The 27,004-nt window shown below is 39.4% G+C and overlaps 1 long non-coding RNA gene across 1 annotated transcript in view; it reads left to right on the forward strand.

Annotated features, from left to right (window-relative positions):
• Positions 1-337: 337 nt before the first annotated feature.
• Positions 338-27,004, forward strand: part of LOC140194053 (uncharacterized) — a 222,308-nt gene continuing 195,641 nt past the window's right edge. Inside the window, exon 1 of the long non-coding RNA XR_011885025.1 lies at positions 338-359. This is a non-coding gene — a long non-coding RNA (uncharacterized lncRNA). The remainder of the gene's footprint in view (positions 360-27,004) is intronic.

Genomic DNA, 27,004 nt, shown 5'->3' on the forward strand with positions numbered 1-27,004 from the left:
GGACTCTAGTTGACTGATACCATTTCTCCATGACCGCAATGTCCTGGTGAAACCTTTCACCATGCTCATCACTGACAGTGCCGAGACTTGCCATGTCATGCTGGAAGATGATGGCAGCTTTAGGGATACAAGGGAGAACCAGGAAGAGAGCCATTAACACCATGCCCCAAGCAGCAGAGAGAGCACCAGCTGGCTTTGGCTGCGAAGGGACGACAGTAGTCGGATGTCTGACCGTCAGGGGTGGAAGACTGTCCCACCATCCCAAGGATGTTCCGGGTTAGGGGATGAAAGGTCTGAAGACGGATGGATCCGGCTGATGACTTGACAGTCCCGCAGCAGAAACATCACAGCTGTTTAAGGTAATGCAGGGAAAAAATCTAAATGGAATGCAGAAAATGAATCTTTAGTGACATGTTGTACTTCATGATTTTGTATGCTTGTAGCATATTGTCAACCAACAGCGCATAGTTTGGTGCTCTGTAGTTGCCAAAAAAATTTTCAACAACATCCTTGAATGTCTTCCATGTGATTTTCTCCAGAACCACTAGAAGTTCGGGAAATTGACTGTTATTGATGACCTGTCTGATTTGTGGATCAATAAAAATGCTTTCCTTAATCTTGGCGTTAATTATTCTGGGAAACATTTGTCTCAAATATCAAAATCCTTCATGGAAATTTATAACCTTTCTAAAACTGATGCTGCCATGTAGCATCCACCCTGCCTAAGAATGCCAAAGCATTCCTGGACAAGATAGAGAACTTTTCAGTTTATATTGTGGGCGACATTTTAATTGACTTGAATTATGAATTGAAATAGCAAATGTAGGTGTTTTTTTTAATGTCACACAAAAGGGAAATTTAATGGTGATTTTCATGATGAGCTGCCCAAAATCTATAAGATACTTCCAAAAGTATTTAGGAAGCAAAATTGTTGTTGTCCAGTGTGATTAATAATAATATTTAATTGTTTAGTCTTATTGAATTTGTGATACTGTATATACCGGAGTACAAAATTAAGTACCAAATTAGGAGTAAAGATATGTAAATCAGGGAAGAATTTAAACCGGGCTTTCTTGTGTAGGATCGTAATCTCTCCTAATCTTAGATTGCATGGTTCTATATTTGAGCAGTGTATGGTTCTTTCTGTGTGCTGTAATGTGGATGCATTAACTTTCAAGCTTTTAAATTTTTTTTATGAACAACAAAGAGATCTTAGGATTCAAACAATTCTCAGGCCTCGTAACACCAAGTTTTGACCATGCCCAGTTTTGGTTTGGTAGGTAATAAGTCTGTATTCATAACAGAGAGGGAGATTAGAGCGGAGAGATGTTACAGACGTGTACTGAAAAATTCTTCTGCAATTCATCTAGTATTTTTATTTTTCTTTGTATTTCATGATTCAGCAGGTACTGTATTTGTTTTAAGTTTTCTGCACCCCATTTTGGCATTGGTATCTTTAAAAAAGAAGGCTGATCTGTGAAGATAAGGGAAATCATTAGAGAATTGAACTCTATTATCAGTTTCTGTACCACATTATAAATATGGCATAACACAGGAATAGAAAGAAAGCCAAAAAAGCTTTCTGCAAGACAGCTTTTGGCATTAGTTACGCAACAGTAGCTGTTTTGATCCCTGAAACCGTCACTCCGGTAGCATATACCTGAATTTATGGGAATGCTGGGACTCGCGGTCCACTGAACACAGAGCTACCAGGGCATGGAGACAGCTAGGTGAATGCCTCCCCCTTGTTAAACAAAAAAAAACCTGACAGATGACTATGGGATATTTAATGTTAACCAACAACAGCTGCTGAAGTCTTAACAAATCTTAAATAAAAACAACTATACATCTTTTTCAGAAGTGAAGACTAGTTGGGGGAAAACGTTTACAATAGCTAAACTAATTTAATGTACATCCATATAGAACAAATAACAGTACAGAACAGGCTCTTCGGCCCACACTTTTGTGCTGAACCAATTAAATTAGTAATCAAATGGCTAACTAATCTCTTCCACCTGCACAATGTTCATATCCTTTCATTTTCCTCACATTCATGTGCCTATCGAAACATCTCTTAAATGTCTCCCAATGTTTCTGCCTCTACCACCATTCCAGGTTCCCGACACTCTGTTTATATATTTAAAAAGCACACAACACTCTTCACATCTCCTTTGAAGGGACTCCCCCACCCCCCCCCCCATCTTAAATGCATGCCCTCTGGTACGAGACATTTCAACTCTTGGTAAAAAGATGCTGTCCATCTGCTATGTCTATGCCTCTCATAATCTTATAAACCTCTGTCAGATATCCCCTCAGCCTTTGGCACTCTAGAGAAGACAAGTCAAGTTTGTTCAACCTCTCGTAATAGCACATACCTCCAACCAAGGCAACATAAGACCATAAGACAAAGGAGCAGAAGTCGGCCATTTGGCCCATTGAGGCTGCTCCGCCATTTTATCATGAGCTGATCCATTCTCGCATTTAGTCCCACTCCCCCACCTTCTCACCATAACCTTTGATGCCCTGGCTACTCAGATACCTATCAATCTCTGCCTTAAATACACCCAATGACTTGGCCTCCACTGCTGCCCGTGGCAACAAATTCCATAGATTCACCACCCTCTGGCTAAAAAAATTTCTTCGCATTTCTGTTCTGAATGGGCGCCCTTCAATCCTTAAGTCATGCCCTCTCGTACTAGAACATCCAGATAAACCTCTTCTGCATGTAATACTTTGGATGCTGCCTAATGAGAGTTGCCTCAGGCTGCAATGCAACTACCTGACTTTTGTACTCAGTGTCTCGGCAAATAAAGGCAAACATGCCATATGCCCTTTTAACCACTCCATCAACTTGTGTAGTCACTTTCAGGGAGCCATGAACTTGGACCCCAAGATCCATCTGCTCATCAACACTGTTAAAGGATCTTGCCCATAACGTTGTACTGTCTCTTTGCTTTGACCTGCAACACTTTGCATTTGGCTGGGTTAAACTGCATCTGCCATTTTTCTGCCCATATCTGCTGCTGGTCCATATCCTGTTGTATTCTTTGCCAGTTTTCTATGTCATACACATCACGACCAATGTTCACTTCATCTGCAAACTTACTAACCCAGCCATCTACAGTTTCATCCAGCTCATTTATATACATGATAAACAGCAGAGGTCCCAGTACAGATCCCTGCAGAACATCACTAATCACAGACCTCCAGCTAGAGTAAGTCCCTTCGACCATTACCCACTGTCTTCCATGGACATGCCAATTCTAAATCTAAATGGACAATTCACCATGATCCTATGTATCTTAATCTTAAGAATGAGCTTCTCATGAATCACCTTGTCAAGTGCCTTACTAAAATCTACATAGACAACATCTACAGCTCTACCTTTAACAATCACCCTCATCACCTCATCAAAAAACTCATCAAGTTAGCAAGCTACAACTTGCCCCACACAAATCCGTGCTTGCTCTTACTAATTAGGCCATGTTTTTTTTAAATGCTAAGAATTCTCTCCAGTAACTTCTCTACCACTGATGTGAGACTCACTGGTCTATAGTTTCCAAGGTTATCCCTTGTTCCCTTCTTTAATAATGGAACAACATTAGCTACTCGCTAGTCCTCTGGCACCTCATCTGTAGTTAGAGACGACACAAAGATATTGGTCAAGTGTCTAGCAATCTCTTCTCTTGCCTCACACAATAACCTGGGGTATCTCCCATCAGGCCCTGGGGACTTGTCCACCTTAATGCTCTTTAAGAGACCCAACACTTTAATGCTCTTTAAGAGCCTCCTCCTATACTTCAAAATGCCCTAGCATATTAATACTCTCAGGACTGATCTCCCTATCCTCCACATCTGATGTATACTGATCCAAAGCACTCATTGAGGACCTCACCCATGTCCCTACCCTCTGCCTAGTTAATCATCGTCTCTTGATGTATGTATAGAATGCCTTGGAATTCTCTTTAATCACACTTGCCAAGGACTTTTCATGGTCCTTGCTTGTTTTCCTAATTCCCTCTGAGTTTTTTTCTGGCTTCTTTATAATCTGCAAGGGTTCTGTTTGATTCTAGCTTCCTTTTTCTTCTTGACTAAATACATCACCTCCCTTGACATCCAAGGTTTTCTTACCTTGCCATCCTTGACCTTCCTTCTGACTGGAACGTACCCCTCCTGTACTCTGTGTAGTTGGTCTTTAAACACCCTCTACTTGTCAGATGTGGACTTGCCCAAAAACAGATGTTCCCAATTAGCTCTGTCTAGTTCCTGCCCAATGTTCTCAGGATTCGTCCTGCTCCAATTTAATACTCACCTGCAAGGTCCAAGGCTATCCTTATCTATAACTATAAGCCACTATGAGCTTAAGGAGTTGTGGTCATTGTTTCCTAACGGTTCATCCACCAAGAATTTGGTCACCTGGCCAGACGTATTAGCCAACACGCGGTCCAGTACAGCCCCTCCTCTTGGACTATTTACCTATTGAGTGAAGAAACCCTTCATGATGCACCTAAGAAATTCTGCCCCATGTAAACCACTTTCATTATGAAAGTCCCAGTTTATGTTAGGGAAGGTGATATATCCCCCATGACAACAACCCTGTTGTTTTTACTCCTTTCCTTAATCTGCCTGTATATCTGTACCTCAGTGGTTTGATGACTGGGCGGGGGGGGGGGTCTGTAGTACAATCACATCAGAGCGATTGCACCTTCCCTACTTTTGAGTTCTACCCATATAGACTTAGTAGATGAGTCCTGCATTACCTCCCCTCTGAGTGCAGCCCTGATTAATAGTGTAACTCCCCCTCCTCTTTTACCTCCCTGTCTATCTTTTCTAAAACATCGAAACCTGGGGACATTAGCCAATTCCTGCCCCTCTCTCAGCCAAGTCTCTGTAATGGCCACAACATCACAGTTCCATGTACTGATCCATGCTCTAAGCTCATCACCTTCACTCATAATACTCCTACCTTTAAATACACACAGACTTAAAACTTCCTGTCCCATGGTATCTATTAATTTGCTCCTGCCTGTTTTTAGTGGCCCTTCCTCTCCATCTCTCCCCTCTGACTCTCAATACAGGAGCCCCTCAGGGCTGTGTACTAAGTCCCCTCCTTTACTCCCTGTATACCCATGGCTGTGTTGCCACCCACAGCTCTAATCTGTTTATTAAATTTGCTGACAACACGACATTGATTGGCTTTATCTCAAACAATAACGAGGTGGCCTGCAGGGAAGAAGTCATCTCTCTGACACAGTGGTGTCAAGAAAACAACCTCTCCTTCGATGGCGCAAAAACAAAGAAGCTGGTTGTGGATTACAGGAGGACTGGAAATGGGCTAACCCCTATTGACATCGATGGATCTGGGGTTGAGAGGGTAAACAGCTTTAAGTTCCTTGGCATACACATCACCGAGAATCTCACGTGGTCTGTACACACCAGCTGTGTGGTGAAAAAGACACAACAGCACCTCTTTCACCTCAGACAGTTGAGGAATGGGCCCCCAAATCCTAAGAACTTTCTACAGGGGCACACTTGAGAGCATCCTGACTGGTATGGGGACTGTACCTCCCTTAATCACAGGATTCTGCAGAGAGTGGTGTGGACAGCCCAGCGCATCTGTAGTTGTGAACTTCCAATGATTCAGGACATTTACAAAGACAGGTATGTAATGACCTGTAGGACATAATGACCCATAGGATCATTGGGGACCTGAGTCACCCCAACCACAATCTATTCCAGCTGCTACCATCCGGGAAATGGTACTGCAGCGTAACAACCAGGAGCAACAGGCTCCAGGACAGCTTCTTCCACCAGGCCATCTGACTGATTAACTCACGCTGATTTGAATGTGTTCTGTGTTACATTGACTGTTCTATTTATTATAAATTACTATGATAGCACATTGCACATTTAGACAGAGACATAAAAGATTTTTCACTCCTCATGTATGTGAAAGATGTAAGAAATAAATTCAATTCAATTCAATCCAATATCTGACCTGGTGTTCTGGTTCCCATCCTCATGTGAAACTAACTTAAACCCTCTCAAGTAGTACTAATTTAAATCCCGTCAAGTAGTACTAATTTAAACCCTGTCAAGTAGTACTAGCCAATCACCCAGTCAGGATATTGGTTCCCTTCTAGTTTAGGTTCGACCCATGCCTCTTGTATGGGTAAACCCATTCTCCAGAAAAGGTTCCAATTATCCAAGAAACTGAAACCCTGTCGCACGCACCAGTTCTTCAGCCACTCAATCATCTGTCTTATTTTCCTTTGCCTGCATCAGAAAATAACCTAGAGATTACGATCTTGGAGGTCCTGCCTTCAGCTTCTATCCTAACTCCCTATACTCACTCCCTCTTCCTACCTATGTCATTGGTGGCAATGTGCACCACAACTTCTGAATGCTCACCTTCTTTCTCCAGAATATTCTGCAGTCACCATGAGACATCATTGACCCCAGCACCTGGGAGGCTACACACCGTTGTGGTGTCTCTTTTGCGGCCACAGAATCTCCTGTCCATCCACTTAACTGCTGAGTCTCCTATCACTATCACATTACCTGCCTCTGCCCTTCCCTGCTGAGCCTCAGAGCCAGCCACAGTGCTACTGGCCTGGCTGCTGCTGCTGCTGCTGCTGTGCCCTGATAGGTCAGCAGGTCACCCCCTGCCCCCCCACCCCACCCCAGCAGTATCCAAAGGGGTGTACTCGTTACTGGGGGGATGACCGTGGGGAACCCTGCACTAACTGCATAAACTCTATTTTAGTTTTACTTGTATATCCTTATAGTTACCAGCTTTGAGCTTGTTGACTTGTGAACATTAAGCCAACACCACCAGCATTCTTGAAGACCCGTGTAATTTAATTTCTCTGTGGGACCTGGTAGGATTTTTAATGCACTGTGTCCTAAGATATCTTCAGCCAATCTAGCACTTGTACATGCAGACTTTTTAGTCGGAGTCATTGGATGGTGCAAAGGAACTGGCGCGCTGGTTGATCGCCACTCTCCAGCTGAATCTAGAATTAGACTGGGCCGAAGTGATCTGCAAAATGGTTTTCAATCACATCCAAGGAAATATAGTCTCTCCAAGGCACTGTCAGAAAGGATAAGTTTGACTTTCTTAGTCTGTAAATCTTGGTAAATAAGCATTATGATATAGAAAATAAGCACTTACTCTGACTCCCTGCCTGTCTCTGAACATCTCTCCAGTTCTATAATCCATACTCCTACCTTGCCACCATCACAATAGCTCTCACTTGATTCACCTCAATCTCTTATCCACTCAGTCCATCTCTAGAGCTTTCTCTTTATCTGCTCTAGATAGGGTCTGAAATTTGGACAATTAGAAAAATTGCAACAGTTTTCTATGAAGTTATCTTGTCTGTATAAGACAGAGGTCTTTGATTCCTCTTGTTGACTCAACAATCTGTAAATGGAGACAGTGAGAACTGTAGGAACGTTGAGCCATTTTTCCCTGCTTATTACTGACACTGAAGTTATTTTCCTGGTCAGTCAATGCAATGCTGGCAGTAGTTCGGGAAACTCCAAGCATCAGGAAAAGAGCACGAGTGCTTGAAGGCAGTCACTTGTACCATTTTCCTGAACGTCTTTACTAATCTCCCCATCTGTCACTAAGGGAGAATTTGGGGCTGTTGCCTGAAAGTAGATGACCAAAGGTAAGGGAAGCGGGAAATATTTCTGTTGACGCTGAAGATTTCTTATATCGACTTATAAAGGAAATAGCTTAATGAAATTAAAAGCTCAGAAGTAATTTGGGGACACATGCAAATTAAACACTATTTCTAGTTTGGATCACAAGTCTACTTGTTTGCTACCTGGTTAAACAAAAGTACAATCAGACGTTAAAAGCTCTTGACATGTTCTTGAAACACTGATGACAAGTGACAAGCACTTTTAAAAAAAAAAATTCTGCTGTGAGATTTTAGAGGGAAGATGTGATATTTGCATACTTTGGAAGTCACTGCAGTTTTAACAGGCACTTCAAAATCAGGTTTAATATCACTCGCTTATGTCATGAAGTTTGTTGTTTCCAGCAGCAGGAGATCCCAGTACATAATATTGGATTGGACTGGAAGGTAGATGTCAGGGAAAATATTGAAAGGCAAAATCAAAGTAACAGGTAATAGGGTCAGATAGTCTGAAGTGTGCATATTTTAATGCTAGGAGTATTATGGGTAAGGGTGATGAGCCTAGAGCATGGATCAGTACATGGAACTACATTACTGAAACTTGGTTGAGCGAGGGGCAGGAATGGACGATTAATGTACCAGGTTTTCAAAGTTTTCAAAAAGATAGACGAGGTAAAAGAAGGCGGGAGAAGGAGTTACACCACTAAACACAGCTGCATGCAGGGAAGACATAATGGAGGGGTTGAGTCCGTTTGAGTGGAATTCAGGAACAGGAAGGGTGCAATCACAGTGATCGGATTACACTACAGAACCATGCCCCCCCCCCACCCCGCACCAGTAGCCACCAGGACTTTGAGGAACAGATATGCAATCAGATTAAGGAAATGTGTAAAAATAATAGGGTTGTTGTCATGGGGGATTTCAACTTCCCTAATATAAACTGGGACCTTATTATTGCAAAGGGTTTAGATGGGGCAGAATTTGTTAAAGGTGTCCAGGAAGGTTTCCTAAATCAATATGTGGATGATCCAATGAGAGGAGGGGCCATACTGGACCTGGTGTTTGATAATGAGCCTGGCCAGGAGATTGACATTTCAATGGATGAGCAGTTGGGGAACAGTGACTGTAACTCCATAACTTTCAGAATAGGAGAGTTCTAAATTGGAATAGGGCAAATTACAAGGGCATTAGGCAGGAACTAAGAAGAAATAATTGGGAATACTTTTTCTCTGGTAAGTCCACATCAGATGTGTGGAGAGTGTTTAAAGATCAATTGTACAGTGTACAGGGAAGGTATGTTCCTGGTAGAAGAAGGGCAGGGATGGAAAGATAAAAGAACCTTGGATGTCCAGAGAGGTGATGAACTTAGTTAAGAAGAAAAAGTAAAGTATGTAAAGCTTCAGAAGCTAGGATCAAATAGAGCACATGAGTATAAAGGAGCCAGAAAAGAACTGAAAAGGGGAATTAGGAAAGCCAAGACGGGCATGAAAAGTCCTTGGCAAGCAGGATTAAGGAGAATCCCAAGGTATTCTAAACCTACATCAAGAGCAAGAGGATAACTAGGGAGAGGGTGGGAGCACTCAAGGATAAAGAGGGGGACATTTGTTTGGATACGGAGAATGTGAGTGAGGTATTTAATGAGTACTTAAGTATTTACCAAGGAAAAGGATATGGAGGTCCAGGAGATCAGTTCTAAGTGTTTCTGTATGTTAGGGTGTTTAGAGGTCAAGGAGGAGGAAGTGTTAGGCTTCTGAATGAGTGTTAAGGTGGATAAGTCCCCACATGATGGGATTTGCCCCAGGTTATTGAAGGAGGCAAGATCCAAGTTTGCTGGGGCCTTGACCAGTATCTTCGTGTTCGTTCTAACGACAGGCGAGGTCCCAGAGGACTGGTAAGTGCCTAATGTCCTACTTCCATTTAAGAAGGGAACAACGGAAAGTCCTGGGGACTATAGACCAGTGAGTCTCACATCAGTTGTAAGGAAATTGCTGGAGAAAATTCTTAGCATTTTGGAACCCATGGCCTGCATAGGTAGAGCCAACAAGTCTAGTCTTACCAACTTGATTGAGTTTTTTGACAAAGTGACAAGAAAGGTTGATGAGGGTAGGACGGTGGATGTTGTCTACGTGGATTTTAGTAAAATGTTTGATGAAGTTCCTAATGGGAGGCTAATCCAACGTGGGGTCTGCAGTGAATTGTCTGGATTCAAGACTAGCTTGCACATAAAAGCCAAGTGGATATATAATGTTCATCAATCTCCGAACATTAGAGAAAGAATAACGGCCTCTAATAAAGCCTGTTTGATCCATAGAGATAATTTCAGATAAAATTTTTTCCAAACAATTAGCCATTATCTTAGAAAGAATTTTAGCATCCGCATTTAATAACGAAATAGGTCTGTAAGATGAGCATTCAGTAGGACCTTTATCTTTCTTAGGGATTAAAGAAACAGAAGCTTCATAAAAAGAAGAGGGTAAATTACCTTTCTCGAAAGGTTCATGAAATATTTCCAAAAGGTATGGAGAAAGTAATTATTCAATTTTTTTGTAAAATCCTACCGAATAACCATCGAGCCCAGGAGCTTTACCTGATTGCATTGACCACATAGCTTTCTGAATTTCATGCTCAACAATTGGAGCATCAAGAGTCTGTTGATCTTCAACAGTAAATGGAGGAAATTTAATCTTATATAAAAAAGCCTTCATTTTGGAGGGATCTGCAGGAAACTGAGATTTATGAAGATTGGAATAAAAATCCTGAAAAATATTATTAATGTCTTCATAATTACTTACTTATATCTCCATTATCTTTACAAATCTTTAAAATTTGTCTTTTAGCTCTAACAGCCCTTAATTGGGAAGCTAAGAGCCTATTATTTTTTTCCCCAAAAATATAAAACTGACTTTTTAATTTAAGCAAATATCCTTCAATATGATAAGTTAATAATAAATTATTTTGTGATTGTAATTCCACTCTTTTAAACAAATCAACATTTGGAAAGATGGCGTTGATATTATCTAAATCTTTAATTTGTTTATCAATTTTATCTAATTCCATTTTTGTCTGTTTCTTCAGCTTAGCTAAATAATAAATAATCTGGCCACGTAAATAAGCTTTTAACGTATCCCAAGTTACTAACTTTGAGACGTTTCCTGTATTATTAAAGAGAAAAAACTCTTATCTGAGTTTCAATAAACTCAACAAAATCTGATCTTTGTAACAAATGTTCTGGAAAACGCCAAGGTGGTCTTGTAGAAATGACATCTTTCAAATCAAATGTTAAATTTAAGGGAGCATGATCAGAAATAACAATTGCATCATATTCACATTTCTGAACATGAAATAAAAGTCAAGGGTTGGCTATAAAATAGTCGATTCTTGAATATTTATTATGAACATGTGAAAAAAAGGAATATTCTCTATCGCTAGGATGCATATGTCTCCAGACTTCAGTTAAACCATAATCAATTAAAAGGGAATTAATAAGTGATGCAGAGCGATTAGGGAGTTGATGTCTAGATGATGATTTATCTAATAAAGGATTTAAATAAGTATTAAAATCTCCACCCATTAATAACACATTCATTTAAATCAGGTAATAGAGCGAAAACATCTTTAAAAAATGAAGGATCATCAGCATTTGGTCCATATATATTAAGCAAAACCATTTTCTTACTGTAAATTGTTCCTTTAACAATCAAAAATCTACCATTAATATCAGATATAATATCCTCCTGATTAAAAGGAATATTAGAATCAATAAAAATGGAAATACCCCTAATGTTCGGAGATTGATGAACATTATATATTCACCATTATCCAAAACACCCCAATGTGTTACTTCTCTGGATGCAGAAAAGGCATTTGATAGAGTTGAATGGACTTATTTGTTTAATGTATTAGAGAAATTTGGCTTAGGTAATAATTTTAATAAGTGGATTCAAATGATATATAAGAACCCTATCGCTACCATTATTACTAATAATCTCAGGTCTCCCTTTTTTTCACTCTCACGAGGTACTCAACAAGGGTGCCCATTAAATCCTTTATTATTTAATCTAGTACTGGAACCTTTGGCTATAACAATTCGTGAAGCTAAAAACATTCATTGTATTTCTATAAATGGGACCATACATAAGATCTCTCTTTATGCAGATGATCTTTTGGTTTATATTTCAGATCCTGAAGAATCTATTCCTAATCTTTTGGAATTATTAAATGATTTTGGAAAATTTTCAGGATATAAACTTAATTTAAATACAAACGTAAAAGTGAATTGTTTCCTTTAAATTTCCTGTTTTTATATATAATGATATTCCATTTAGAATTGTGAATTCTTTTAAATATTTGGGTATTATTACAAAAAAAAGATCTTTATAAAGCTAATGTAGTTCCTTTATTGGACTCTATGAAACAATTATTTTCTACATGGAATCCTCTTACACTTTCTTTAATAGGTCGTATTCATGCTGTGAAAATGATGATTTTACCCAGATTTTTATATGTTTTTCAAAATATACCTATTTTTCCAACTAAAAAATTTTTTGATCAAATTGTTTCTACTATTTTGTCCTTTATTTGGAATAATAAAAAATCAAGAGTTAATAAGTTTCATTTACAAAAATCCAAAAAAGATGGTGGACTTGCACTACTTAATTTAAGATTGTATTATTGGGCTGTTAATATTCAACAACTATGCTTTTGGTTGTATTGGCTCGATAAGAGCCAAAAACCAGCTTGGATTGATTTGGAATTAAAAGCTATTAAACAATTTCATTTAACTTCATTATTAGGAGCTCCATTGCCTTTACAACTTGCTAAAATTCCCAATTTAAATCTCTACCCTGTTATTAAACAGTCCTTACAGATTTGGTTTCAGTTTCGCAACTCTTTTAATTTTAAACAATTTAAATTGTCTAGCTCTGCATTTTGAAATTTGTTATTTAAACCTTCAATTACTGATCCCATTTTTCTTTTATGGAGAAATAAGGGGATCTGTTCTTTTGCAGATTTATTTAGTGATGGTTGATTGATGACATTTGAAGAGTTAGTTAGCAAATATTCTCTCTCTCATACACATTTCTTGCAATATTTTCAGGTTAGACATTTCTTACAAAAATATGTTTCTATGTTTCCATATATGCAAGAATCTGACTTGTTGGATACTATTTTGAATATGAATCCTTTAGTGAGAGGTTCCATTGGTAGAATTTATAATTTATTTTTACTACAAAAAGATAACCTCTCACTAAAGATTAAACAAGATTGGGAGAGAGAACTTAATATGACTTTTGTTAATGAAGATTGGTTGTGAGTTCTGAAAACGGTTAATTCTTCTTCGATATGTGCCAATCATTGTTTAATTCAATTTAAAATTGTTCACTGTTCTTATTTAACAAAGGAGAGGCTATCCAAAATATTTCCTAATATAGACAACTATTGTGATAGGTGTAAAAATGAAGTAGCTGCTTTGTCACATATGTTCTGGTCATGTTCCTCATTGAAATCTTTTTGGAAATCCTTATTTTCTACAATTTCTAAAGTTTTGAAAATTAATTTACAACCTAATATATTGACTGTTCTATTTGGAATAGTTCTGCATCATATTCAGGGTACTTCATTTTCAAACCAACATGTAATTGCATTCGTTACATTGTTGGCAAGAAGGGCTGTTTTATTGAAGTGGAAAGATATGTCTGCCCCTACACTAATTCAATGGTTTTCCCAAGTAATGTTATGTCTTAGTTTGGAAAAAAATTAGAAGTAGAACTTTTGATCCCCGATTTGATTTTGAGAGAAGGTGGGGCTCTTTTGCCAAATATTATTATTTAATTTGAATTAATTTATATGGTTTCCTTCCAATTTTATGTTATATAAATGTGATTTGGCGGTTGTTTATATATATATAAATCGGTATTGGTATTGATTTATTATTGTCACTTGCACTGAGGTGAAAAGCTTTTCTTTGCGTTCCATCCAAGCTGACTGTGATACATAAGTACAATGAGAAATTGAAAAGCAAAACAGAATGCAGAATATAGTATTGTAGCTACCAGGAAAATGCAGTGCAGGTAAACAAATAAAGTGCATAGGCCATGACAAGGTAGAATGGGAGATCAAAGTTCATCTTTAGCATATGAAAAGTCCATTCAAGAGTCTATTAACAAAAAGACAGAAGCAGTCCTTGAGTTGGTGGTAGCTTTTCTATCTTTTGCCTGACAGGAGAGGGGCTGAAGGGAGAGTGACTGGTGTGGAGTGTGTCTTTGGTTATGTTGGCTGCTCTCCTAAGGCAGGGGAATTGTATATAGAGTGAATGGAGGGGAGACTTGTTTCTGTGATGTGCTGAGTTGTGTCCACAGCTTTGCAGTTTCTTTAGTTTTGGGAAAAGCAATTGTCGTACAAAGCTGTGATCCAGAAGGGGTGTTTTCTATGGTGCATCTATTTTATAAAAAGAAAAAAAGTGGTAAGAGTTATCGGTGACCTGCTGAATTCCTTTGACCTTCTGATGAAGTAGAAGCATTGGCATGCTTTCTGGGCTGCAGTGTCCACGTGGCTGGGCCAGGACAAATTGTTGATTATATTTACATCTAGTGAATTGAAGCTCTCAAGCACCTCCACCTTAGCGCTATTGATGCAGACAGGGGAGTGTATTGCACCCTGCTTCCTGAAGACAATGACTAACTTCATTTAGCTGATGTTGAGGAAGACATTGTTGTCTTGACACCATGCCACTAGGTTCTCTATCTCTTTGTTGTTTGAGGTGGTGTGATTTGCAAGCTTGTAGAGGAGTTAGAACAGAATTTTGCCATGCAGTTTTGAGTGGATAGGGAGTATAGTAAGGGGCTGTGGATGTGGCCCTAATAGGGCACCACTGTGAGGATATTGATAGAGATTTTGTTGCCTATCCTTATTGATTGCAATCTTTAGTCAGGAAGCGAAGGAGCCTGTTCTGGGGGATGCAGAGACCTAGGTCTTGGAGTGTGAAAACAAGGTTGTTTGGAATTATTCTATTGAGGGCAATGCTGTGGTAAATAAATTGAATCTGACGTAGGTCTCTTGGTTATCCAGACGTTCCAGAGAGTGTAGGACCAAGGATATGGCATCCGCCAGAGATCTGATTTGGTGGTCAAGGCTGGAGTTGATGTGTGCCATGACCAGCCTCTCAAAGCACTTCATGATAATGGATATCAAAGTCAACAAGCAATAGTCACTAAGGCAACTACCTTATTTTTATTTGGCACTGGAATGATAGTGGTCTTCTTAAAGCAGATGGGAACCTCAAAATGAAGTAGGGAGAAGTTAAAGATATCTATGAATACACTTGCCAGCTGGTCTGCAGAAGACCTGAGGACACAGCTAGGAACACCATCTGGGCCAGTTGCTTTCTGCAGGTTCACTCTTAAGGCTGATCTGAGATCTGCTATGGTGATGATGGATACAGGTGCATTAAAGGCCATCAGGTAGGTGATGCCATTTTACTGACCTTCTCTTCAAGTTCCACAGTAGGAAATGTAGGAGTTTGTGCACTGGATCCTCATATTTCAGTCTCTGTTCATAAGTAAGAAGAAGCACTACCTAAAACGTCTGATTTTTACAAACTGTGAGTAAGGCATAGAGCAGTTTTAAATGTGTTTGACAATGTAATTTAATGAACATAAATGCAGCAGGGGTCCCTACTCAATATAGTCAATAGTAACTTTGTCTAGTGTTATTTTAGCATAACACCAGACATTTAGCAGCTTATAATTAATCATCTCCTACAACAACTGCTAGTTTTCATATCATCAGTACCATTAGTACATTCAATAAAGGAGATGGAGAATGTGCCTTTTTGGGAAGCATACACAGGTTCAAGCCAGTTTAACTCGAACCTTTTGAAACTGAGAATGACAAGGTGACGATTAGTCTGTGTAAGGACTGGTCTATGAGTCTGACTACTAAAGGTTAAACTTTCTATATTGCATACTTAAATATCTTTTAAGGCTATTAAAACTGTCAACTGTGCATTCATAAATTTGAGAATGGTCATTATTTCAGAATGTGAGTGAACAGCAGCACTGTAATTTAACTTTTGATTGTCACAGTTGTTTGTTATTGTTTTACTTTTCCCAGAGTTCTACTCCACAATCCCCTTTATAAATGTTCAGCATAAAGTGAAACATGGTGTGTTGAAAGCAGTGGTATCAGACAATATGACTCGCCTCACTGCCAAAACCATTCTTCTGCACTGTAGTGATTTTCCAGTCTTTACAGGCCATTTTCTACCATGGAGTTTCTTCCAGTTAGAATGAATAGTTGACCACAGATTTCTCCATCACCACTGTTAATCCTGCTTCTTGAAGCCAGCAACACTTGCAGTTCAAGCAAGACAAAACTATACTATTACCCTTCCAACTTCCACTTCACCACTTCTTCAAATTTGATTTTTCTGATTATGAAACATATGCCAATCCACATACAGGTATGCTGTCAATTCGCCTCTGAATATTTCATATTTGGTACTTAATTCAAATGAATTTTTTAAATCAAAGTGAACTTGGATTTTTTTAATCAGGTTCCACAGAAGTTAGAGGATATAAAATATAACATTATAAGAATGCACTACAAGTTCTAATAATGGAAGTAAGAGTTTGCAAATTAGGTAAATGTAACAAATTTCAAGATCTGATTCTGATTCTGAGTTCGGAGATGGTTGAATGTGCTCAAAACAAGGAATTTTAAGAAGGGTCTTAAAGATGGTGAAAAGAATGAGAAGGTGAGATAAGGTAGTTTGTGAGAGTAGGATAAAGGGTACTTCTCCAACGGTAACTTATATTTAGCTTCCATTATCACTACACTTCTGCTATTTCCTTTTTTTAAAAAAAAAACAATATTCTCCTTGTTTAATGGAGCAAACAGAGCCGCTGTCAATAGTCAAGGAAGCAGAAAGTTCTCCTCTCGGTTTAGAGTGGCCACTGGTGGACAGGAATGATGCCTTCCAGGGCCTGTTTTTGGGGCTGGAGATACGGGTTTTTACAATGATGGGATTAAGGGAGAGACAAAAAAAATCAAAATTATTGACATTCAATAATGCAAATTTTAAATATTTGAAGTATTGTTATTTAGTTCCATTGAGATTTCACATAGTTTTTAACATGTTTTAAATGTAGACATTGTGAAGATAAATGTTTGGAGACAAGTGTTTTCACAAATATATCAAAATTACCTTTTTGCAAACAGTCCACACAAGAGGTAGATGACCACATCCAATAAGCAGTTTTACCAGCAGCATTGTTATTTATAATTGAATAATAAATATATTTGATTGGAGATACATTAGAAAATGTCCTAGTCATCGACAAGCATGTGGACTACTGCGAAATAGAGTGTGGTTGTAGCATCTTTTAAGTTTAGTCTGCTTGTGCCATTGAATAAAGTACTCTGTACTCTGCAGATTCACCGGAAGAATATCAAACATAGAAAACCTACAGCACAATACAGGCCCTTCGGCCCACAATGCTGTGCTGAACAGGTACTTACTTTAGAAATTACCTAGGATTACCCATAGCCAATGTTCCCTCTAACTTTTAGTAGTCAGTGTGCGCAAAAATCTTACATTGTGCAAATTTTTTTCCTGTGACAAAAGCATGTGCGCACTGAATGAACACATGGCACAGTTTATGTAGGTTTAAAAAATATTTGACATAAAACTGCACAGAATAACAACAAAATAACATACATATTTAAGTCACTCAGTTATTAACACAATACTCAGCTGTCTGGGATATGAACATACTTTTCCATATGTTCATTAATGTGTTGAACTGAATGTAAAGAGTTATTCATTTTAACAGCTACAACACACTGTTGATAAGAACTTTGATCTCCTCTGGGTTTGATCGTTTTTTGCTCTTGCTCATCTGCACTCAACCGTAACATGCGTAGCACTCCTGTAACGGGTAATGACAGGTTCTGTTGCCTGAGCTTTTGTACACCATCCAAATGTGATTTGCTTGCCAAATGACACTTCAAAAAGTCAAGTTTCCAAATATCATCCCACTTCTTTCCACTAGCAAATTCTCCAGCAACTTTCGCATCACAACAATACAAACAGATAACTCCATTTTCTGAACCATACATAAATATTTCCTGTAGCTGAACGTTCATGACCTCATCAGCTTTCGGTGTAGCAGTTTCTACTACTTTGTTAAGCTATTCAACTTTAAACAAATTTGCATTTCTTTTGCGCTTCACACCCTTCGCTTCTTTTGAATTCGTCATAGTGAATCAATATTTTTTTCAATAAAAATTTAGTAAGCTATCTACAGGATTTGAAACAGATCTTTGCAAAACTTTACAATATGGACATTGTCCACCAAACATGGCTGCTGCCGTGATGCAGCTGTACAAACCGGAACAGGAAAGGTGAGGTGACGTAAATTAGTGACGTGCATTGTGGTATTTGAAAAACCAACTAACTAGTTAAACAGAAACATTTAGTTAAAAGATTATTTTCAATAAGTAATTTACTACATTAATTACTACATTATTTTAGGTAACTAACCTTTTGTGCACACATTAATTTCCTTTGTGCGCTGGTTGAAAAATGTGTGTGTGCGCACACGCGCACTGCTTAGAGGGAACATAGCCCATAGCACTCTATTTTTCTAAGCTCCATGTACCTACCCAGGAGTCTTGTAAAAGACCCTATTGTATCTGCCTTCATCACCGTCGCCGGCAGCCCATTCCACGCACTCACCACTCTCTGCTTTTTTTTTAAAAAAAAAAGCAACAACTTATCCCTAACATCTCCTCTGTACCTACTTCCAAGCATCTTGAAACTGTGCCCTCTCATGTTAGCCATTTCAACCCTGGGGGAAAAAGCCGCTGACTATCCACACGATCAACGCCTCTCATCATCTTATACACCTCTATCAGGTCACCTCTCATCCTCCGTCGCTCCAAGGAGAAAAGGCCAAGTTCACTCAACAAAGGTACTCTTTTTAAAATCTTATAGCAGCAATGGCCAACCTTTTGCATTCCATGCGTCAGTTTTTTCACGCATGAGTTTAGCTGCAATTTTTTCACGCACGAGTTTTATATTAACATTTTTACAGGAATTGAATGGGGGTGCAAGAGTTATGTGGTGTATCTGAACTCATGAGTGAAAAAATTGACGCATGGAATGTAAAAGGTTGGCCACCCCTGTCTCATAGGTTGCTTAACCTTACTTGGATTCCATTGTGCTTAGATGCTTGAGGGTTGCTCTGAGGTAAAAGGCTTTGGTTTGTAGATATAACCTATCAGTTTCCTGAAAAAGGAGGCATGGTTTTAAAATTAACATCAGCCCTTTCAGAAATATAAATAGGAAGTGCATTGATTTGAATTCTGGATTTATCTCCACAGCTAGTGGTGGATAATGTGTTCATTGGTTTTCTTTTTAAGGCTGAACTCTAGGATTTTTATTAGATATCATTTCAAAATCAAGTAAATATAGATGGGACACAACACAGTTGAAGGGGTAGATCAGTGTTGAGAGGTTGAATTGTTCCCTATTCCAATTCTCAGAGTCCTTCTGAACTTAAAGGATGCATCCTTTAAAATGACAAATGGTTGTCAAACTGCAATATCTGACTGACAAAGTGGAAAATAAAGCAAAAACAATAAGCAGATGTGGTGATGCAAAGGGACTTATGACTAAACACAAATCTGATAATTTTATTGACATGATAATCAGATGACAGCATGTGGAGGGCCAGGTCAAAGCTTGGGCCTGTTAGTGACTTGGGCAAGTATGGGTAACCCATAAGCTGAACGATCAGATTTATTAAAATGTAGCATACAGTAAAAAATTAAATGTATATCAAATACTATATTTGAATGCACCTTTATTTTTGCACCTTTATTTTAGTGGCGATGTGTGGTGAAAGTGATAGTTATAAAGGAATAGCTAACATTCTTAGTGCTGGAAATACAGGAATTCTTGTTTTTATGCAATTATTGTTAAAAAGGACTTAGTTATGAATGAAAATTATCAATGTATAAAGTGGCTCATCTGCTGTGTCCCTGGGGCAAACAGCACTTTTGTTCTTTGATACAGATTGTGCGTCATTCTTGCTCTGTCATTTGTTGGAGTGACATAAATAGGTCAACAAGGCCTCTTGAATCCTCCTTGTCATAATATTGGAAATGGTTTATTATTGTCACATATATACCAATATATGAGATACAGCATACTGTTCAGAGAGATCAGATTTATTAATACTTAGAGGTCAATAAAAATAGCATTGCAGAATAAAGTGTAACAGCTGGTGAGAAAGTGCAGTGCAGGTAAGCAATAAGGTCTAAGATCATGACAAGGTAGATTGTGAGGCCAAGAGGTCCAATATTGTACTAGAGGGCTATTTCATAGGGTAAAACATCCTTGAGTCTGGTGGTACATGCTTTCAGGCTTTTCTGTCTTCTGCCTGATGGAAGAGAGGAGAATAGAGAACGTTCAGGGTTGATGGGGACTTACACCTTGCTGGGTGCTTCACCATGGCACCTCCCCTTTGACAAGCTGGTGTAGACCTAATTTATAGGGTGAATGGAAAACTGGTCAATTTTTGTTGCATTTGATCCAAGATCATTAAAACCTCAGCTTTTTTTTTGTCTCTGGAAGCTGAGTTGCAGATCATTGTTGACTCATTCACCAAGGCATATGAGAGAATAGTTTTACACAGAACATATGTAAGATGACGACTACTAGCCTAGTGGAGAACACAACCACTTGTTGATATGTTTCCACAGCAAAACCCCCCCCAAAAAGTGGATTACTTTCTATAGTACCTTCCTTATTGTGGAGAGATGTACCTTGTTGTTCCTTTCAAAAGCATCTAGAGTAGACAGCTCAAGATACTGAAAAGTTGTCACTTTTGTTGTTCCTGCAAAAATAGTCTGTTTACCTTGGTAGAATTATTGAAGCAACTCCAGTGTCTTCTTGCAGCGTCCCCATTATTGAATCTCAAACCACACTCAGCCGACTGTGATGGGTTGGCCATATTGTCTATTTCGAGAAGATCCAGAGAATTGCTATGAGCTTCGAATGTTATAACAGCAGGTGTATTGCTGCAATGCCTTTGCCTTCGGCAGAATATTGGGCAACCTGACACCAGGGAATCCCTGACAGTTCAAAGCAGGAGGCACTGGGAACCTTGAGTCTCCTCATTCGTGCACAAAGCCTTCCAAACTAACCACCCGCCTGTCCTATTAAGCATTTCCTGCCCCATCTGTGACATAATGGAGGTGACCCCTGCAGTTTGGCTGAATGGATAAAAGAAATTTGCCCTTGCAGAATTCACAAACCGCTGTCTAAACATTTGAGATACAGAATAAAAATCACTGTCATGGAATTTATGTGCAAAAAATCTTGCTTTTTTTGATACATGAGTTGATGTGGTTTTTTGTCATGAAAAATTACAATAGTTTTCTAGGTGCACAACCCAAACCCCCTCCAATAAGGTTGGGGTTGTAACTCCTATGTAGGACTTGCCAGCCATCTCAGAACCCAGAGGAGAGCAACACATTGTCAACCTCTAGGTACTGCCTAAGGCAAATGAAACTAGCTTGAATTCCTCCCTGGATATGCTTTAAAAAAAAATCTTCCTATACTAAGCTTAAACCTTTGCCAATGTATAATTTGCATAAAATGCTGGATGAAAAATTTGGGTGCAAAAGAAAGATTGACCAAGGACCTAATGATAACTGATGTTATTTGTTATACCTTTAACAGAAGAGTGATTTGAAATACAACCTGATTTGAACTGGTATTTCTTTAATGATTTGGGTAATTTTGTCTTTGTCAGCCATGGAAGAAATGTCCTGTTGGTTCCATCCTTACTCTGTAACTATGTACATTTTCCATTTCTAAATAAAGATACAATTCCCTTATAAGAGTTACCATTAAATGTGTTGTCACCATCATTTGGGTGGGACTACAACTAGAGGGCATGGGTTAAGGGTGAAAAGTTTAAGGGGAATATGAGGGGAAACTTCTTCACTCAAGAGGGTTGTGAGAGTGTGGAATGAGTTGCCAGCACAAGTGGTGCATGCGATTTCAATTTCAATATTTATGAGATGTTGGATAGGTACATAGATGGAGGACTATGGTCCCAGTGCAGGTAAATGGGTGTAGGCAGTTTAAATGGTCTGGCCCAGACTAGATGGGCTGAAGGGCCTGTTTCTGTGTTGTACTTTTCTATGATGCTATTTCACACAATGTATTTAACACAATAGAAAATACAAAACCTTGTTGATAATACTATTTAAATGGTTCTTTTCATTTCACAGAACACAGTAAAGCAGAAATGATGATTTTCTAATGTTAGGGTGTGAACATTTGAACTTGAGTCATATGCTTTCAATTTCTTTTGTGAAAATATTATCGAGAGCTTATAACAGGAAAAGGTGACATTAACACTTATTTATTAACATAACAGTCCAGGCTCCTATCCCTGATCAAAAATATTTATTAAAACTAAAAATGTTTTCCAAAATCAAAGATGTGAGCAAGCACATCTCCTTTGTTCGCACATACTGTTTACCTTAACTCTTTGATACTATTCCTCACAGAAAATGTTTAAGTAGAACAAAGGGACTTCACATTTTTGTCCCTTAGTGACATTGGAAAATAAATCGTCTCAGAAAGCATTGATATTATTTGTGTTACAGAAACAGGAAGGAGTGGCTTTGTATTTGTGAAGTACTATTCCACAAAGTTCGTTGCCAAAATTTGTGCAATTTCCAAAAGGGTTCTACATATAGAAAGGTTGAGCTGGTGAGACATGGGGATGTTGTTGCAGCAGCTTACAAAACTTCTGAAATACTCTCACTGCAATCTGCAGCCTGTAAATCATTTTTGACTTGTCTTAATGAACTAGTGATAATCTGACTCAGCGGGCTTACCTCTCAAGCATGCAGATATACCACCTTTAAGCGGATGAAGGTACATCTCCATGGCCAAAAGAGAAGGAGGAGAGGACTCCAAGCCAGACCAAATGTCAGGGTATAAGACTTCCTCTACTCAGCATCTTGTTAGCAAATGTGGAGTCGCTGGAGAACAAGATTGAGGACCTGAGGACAAGATTGCTGTATTGGAGAGAAATGGGGAATTGCTGCGTTCTGTGTTTCATGGAGACTGGCTCACTTTGGACACACTGATATATCAGTAAAACTCAAGGGCTTCTCGATACACAGGACGGACCGCTGCTTTGGAGAAAGCAGACAATGGGTGTCTGTGTTTCATGATAAGCTCTTTGTAGTGCGTGGACGCAGCAATCTTTTTGCACTCTTGTTACCCCTGACCTGGAACATCTAGTTCTGACCATTCCACTTGCCTGGCGAATTCTCCTCCCTGATCCTGACCACAGTTTACATAACGCCAAAGGCCGATGTTAAGCAGGTACTTGAGATAATGAGTGCTGCCATCATCAAACAGGAAATAGTCTACCCTGACATATTTCACATCATTTTTGGGGGCTTCAGTCAGGCTTGTTTGAAGAAATCTCTGCTCATTTATCATAAATATATTACCTGCAGTATCAGGGGTCCCAACACATTTGGCCACTGCTAAACTACAATTAGGAATACCTACCATTCCATGCCTAGACTGCATTTTGGGAAATCTGATCACTTGGCTGTCCTCCTACCTGCATACAGGCAGAGGCTGAAGAGCAAGGACAGCAAAGACACAGTCGTGAGGGACAGAGGAGAAGCAATGAGATTGATTTGAGTCGGTGGACTGGCCCATGTTCAAGGACTCAGCAGAGGATCTGAACAAGTACACCACGGTTGTCACAGACTTTATAAAAACAGCCGTAGAAGAGTGTGTCCCCACAAAATCATTCAGATTCTTCCCCATCTGGAAGCCCTGGATGAACCATGAGATCTGCAGTCTGCTGATGCCCAGATCAGTGGCATTCAGGTCTGGCGACCAATCTCTGGATGCTTTCTCATGTGTCAAGTGGCAATTCTAGACCAAACTTGAATCACTGGAGAATACTTAACAGCTCCGGCAGGGCTTAAATGTTTTCACCTCTTACAAAGTGAAGCCAAGTGACATACAGTGCTAATAAAAAGTATTCCCCCCCCCATCCCACCCCTCCCCCGAGGCTTTCATGTTTTGTTGTTTTACAACATTGAATTGCGGTGGATTTAATTTGGCTTTTTTTTGACGCTGGTCAACAGAAAAGACTCTTTTGTGTCAAAGTGCAAACAAATTTCTACAAGTTGGTCTAAATTAAACACAAAATAATTGATTGCATAATTATTCACCTCCCTTTGATACGATGCACCAATTCATCTCTGGTGCAGCCAATTGGTTTTACAAGTCACGTGATGAGTTAAATGGAGATCTGATTTTGGAGATCAGTGTGCAATCAAGGTGTTTCAATTGGTATTGTAGTAAAAATACACCTGTATCTGGAAGGTCCAACTACTGGTGAGTCAGTACCCTGGCAAAAAATACACCATGAAGATAAAAGAATACTCCAAGCAACTGTGGGAAAAGGTTATTGAAAATCACAAGTCAGGAAATGGATAGAAGAAAAATTCCAGGTCACTCAATATCCCTTGGAGTACAGTTAAGTCAATCATCTAGAAATGGAAAGAATATGGCACAGCTGTAGATCTGCCCAGAGCAGGCTGACCTCAAAAACTGAGTGACCATGCAAGAAGGGGTCAAGTGAGGGATGACAACTCCGGAGGAGTTACAAGTTTCAGTGGCTGAGATAGGAGAGACTACGCATACAACTGTTGCCTGGGTGCTTCACCAGTTGCAACTTTATGGGAGAGTGGCAAAGAGAAAGCCACTGCTGGGGGGGAAAAACCTCACATGAAATCGCAGCTAGAGTTTGCCAGAAGACATGGGGGACTCTGAAGTCGGATGGAAGAAGGTTCTATGGTCTAATCAAACCAAAATTGAGCTTTTTGACCATAAACTAACCACTATGTTTGGCATAAGCCAAACATCATCCATCATCAAAAAGCACACCATCCCTACCATGAAGCATGGTCATGGCTGCATCATGCTGTGGGGATGTTTCAATGCAGCAGGTCCTGGAAGTCTTGTGAATGTAGGGAGTAAAATGAATGTAGCAAAATACTGGGAAATCTTGGAGGAAAACCTGATGTAGTCTGCAAGAGAACTGTGACTCGGGAGAAGATTTGTTTTCCAACAGGACAATGACCCCAAGTATAAAGCCAAACCTAACAAGAATAGCTTATAAACAGCAAAGTTAATGTCCTGGAGTGGCCAAGTCAGAGTGTAGACCGCAATCCAGTTGAGAATTTGTGGCTGGACTTGAAAAGGGCTGTTCACTCATGATCCCCATGCAATCTGACAGAGCTTGAGTGGTTTTGTAAAGAAGAATGGGGGTAAATTGCAGTGCCCAGATGTGCAAAGCTGGTAGAGACCTATCCACACAGACTCAAAGCTGTAATTGCTGCCAAAGGTGCATCTACTAAATACTGACTGGAATGCTTATTGAATCAATTATTTCCTGTTTTATATTTGTAATTAATTTAGATCACTTTGTAGAGATCTGTTTTCACATTGACACAAAAGATTCTTTTTCTGTTGATCAGTGTCAAAAAAGCCAAATTAAATCCACTGTGATTCAACGTTGTAAAAGAAATAAAGCATGAAAACTTTTTATAGGCACTTTAGGTGACACAGCTTCGCTCCCAGATGAGCTCAATGCTTTTTATGTTTGACCATCAAAGCAAAGAGGAATCTTCACAAGCTCCCTCATCTCCCGATGACCCTGAGGCTGATGCGAGAGCATCCTTCAGGAGGGTGAACCCATGGAAAGCATCCGGCCCAGGCGGAGTAACTGGCTGAGTACTAGAGACCTGGCTGGAATGATCCCGATATATTTAACCTCTCACTTTAGCAGTCTGAGGTAACCACCTGCTTCAAGCAAGTTTCAGTTATACCAGTGCCTAAGAAGAATGTGGTAACCTGCCTCAATGACCATTGTCCAGTAGCGTTTACATCCACAGCGATGAAGTGCTTTGAAGGCTTGGTGATGAAACATTTCAACTCTTGCCTGAGAAGTGACTTGGTTCTGCTCCAATTTGCCTATAGTCACAGCAGATCAACAGCAGATGCCACTTCAATGGCTCTTAAGTCAAACTTGGGCACTGAAGATGCATACATCAGAATGCTCTTCATTGACTATAGCTTGGCATCCATGACTATCATCCCCTCAAAACTGATAAATAAATTTCAAGACCTTGGCCTCAAAACCTTCCTGTGCAACTGGATCTTCGATTTCCTCACTTGCAGACCCCAGTCAGTTGGGACTGGCAGCAACATCTCCTCCACAATCTCCATCAGCACAGGTGCACCACAAGATTGTGATGAATCAGCATACAGAAGAGAGGTTGAAAATCTGGGTGAGTGGCGCCACAACAATCTCTTACTCAATGTCAGCAAGACCAAGGAGCTGACTATTGACTTCAGGAGGTGGAAATCAGAGGTCCATGAGCCTGTCCTCATAGGGGGATCAGAGGTGGAGAGGTTAGCGACTTCGAATTTCTTGGTGTTATTATTTTAGAGGACCTGTCCTGGGTCCAGCAAGTAAATGCCATTACAAAGAAAGCACGGCAGTACCTGTACTTTCTTAGAAGTTTGCAAAGATTCAATATAACATCTAAAAATCTGACAAATTTCAATAGATGTGTGGTGGAGAGTATATTGACTGATTGCATTACAGCCTGGTGTGGAAACACCAATGCTCTTGAATGGAAAAGCCTACAAAATGTAGTAGGTATAGCCTAGTCCATCACGGTTAATTACTCCCCACCATTGAGCACATCTACACAGAGCGTTATCACAGGAAAGTCTCATCCATCAAGGACCCCTACCTTGCAGGCTATGCTGTCTTCTCACTGTTACCATCAGGAGGGAGGTTAAGGACCCTCAGGACCACACCACCAGGTTCAAGAACGGTTATTACCGCTCAACCATCAAGCTCTTGAACCAGAGAGGATAACTTCATTCAACCTCACTTGCCCCATCACTGATCGGTTCCGCAACCAATGGACTCACTTTGCTTGAATGACACAAAGGAGTAGAGAGATACAGTTTTAGAATTCTCATCAGAAAAGATAAGAAGGTAATTTGCACGTTGATTAAAATATCTATCAATGTCGCCTTTGAAATGTGGACTTAAAAAGAAATTTAAAATATTTCCTTTTGTTCACTGATGTGAGTGCAACCATGAGATCATTTCATAACAGGAAGCCTGCTTCATATGACACAATGATAGCAAATACTGGGAAGGAGTCCAAAAACTATAGTTAATAATTCTGAGAATCAGACAGGTATCCTTGTG

Source organism: Mobula birostris, chromosome 2, assembly GCF_030028105.1.
Source record: "Mobula birostris isolate sMobBir1 chromosome 2, sMobBir1.hap1, whole genome shotgun sequence".
Lineage (NCBI taxonomy): Eukaryota > Metazoa > Chordata > Chondrichthyes > Myliobatiformes > Myliobatidae > Mobula > Mobula birostris.